Genomic DNA, 943 nt, shown 5'->3' on the forward strand with positions numbered 1-943 from the left:
CCTATAGAAGAGTCTTGCAAGGAGGGACAAGCATCAGTTGGATGATTAATTGAAGTGCAAATTCCACATACCTTTGCTGGTGGTGGACCTGACTTTTGATTTGTAGCCAGTTGTGAGACCAAGGTGGTGAGAGCATCAATCTTACTCTCCAACTTTTTGTGTTCAGTGGAATCTGGGGCTACCATATCATGCACACCCCTCACAACTATGGAATCACTCCTCATATTGAATTGTTGTGAGTTAGACGCCATTTTTTCAATCAACCCTCTAGCAGAAGCAGGTGTCATATCTCCTAAGGCTCCTCCACTAGCTGCATCAATCATGCTTCTATCCATCATGTTCAACCCCTCATAGAAATACTGTAATAATAGCTGCTCAGAAATTTGATGGTGAGGGCAGCTAGCACACAACCTCTTGAATCTTTCCCAGTACTCATATAAGCTCTCCCCAATGAGTTGTCTAATTCCAGATATATCCTTCCGGATTGCAGTGGTCCTGGATGCAGGGAAGAATTTTTCGAGGAATACTCTCTTCAAGTCATCCCAGCCTGTTATTGAACCAGGAGCCAGATAGTACAACCAGTCCTTAGCAAGATCCTCTAATGAAAAAGGGAATGCTTTCAGATAGATGTGATCTTCAGGGACATTAGGTGGCCTCATGGTGGAACAAACAATGTGGAACTCCTTGAGATGCTTATGTGGGTCTTCACCTGCACGACCATGAAACTTAGGCAGCAAATGGATTAGTCCAGTTTTAAGCACAAAAGGAACATCTTCCTCAGGGTATTGAATGCATAAACTCTCATAAGTAAAATCAGGTGCAGCCATTTCCCTAAGTGTTCTCTCTCGAGGTCCAGGTTGGTCAGCCATGTTTTCAGTTGAGTCAACTTCAGATGCTACACTCACACTATGGGTATCACTCTCAGGTGAGACTATATGCTCTC

The 943-nt window shown here is 43.7% G+C and overlaps 1 non-coding gene across 1 annotated transcript; it reads left to right on the top strand.

The window, feature by feature from the left end:
* The first annotated feature begins 381 nt into the window (after positions 1-381).
* Positions 382-486, top strand: LOC145954027 (small nucleolar RNA R71). Its single transcript, XR_014431238.1, has one exon. It is a non-coding gene; the product is annotated as a small nucleolar RNA R71 (small nucleolar RNA).
* Positions 487-943: the final 457 nt, after the last annotated feature.

The sequence above is a fragment of the Cajanus cajan genome, chromosome 1 (genome assembly GCF_000230855.2).
Source record: "Cajanus cajan strain Asha chromosome 1, NIPB_CcT2T_4, whole genome shotgun sequence".
Taxonomy (NCBI): Eukaryota; Viridiplantae; Streptophyta; class Magnoliopsida; order Fabales; family Fabaceae; genus Cajanus; species Cajanus cajan.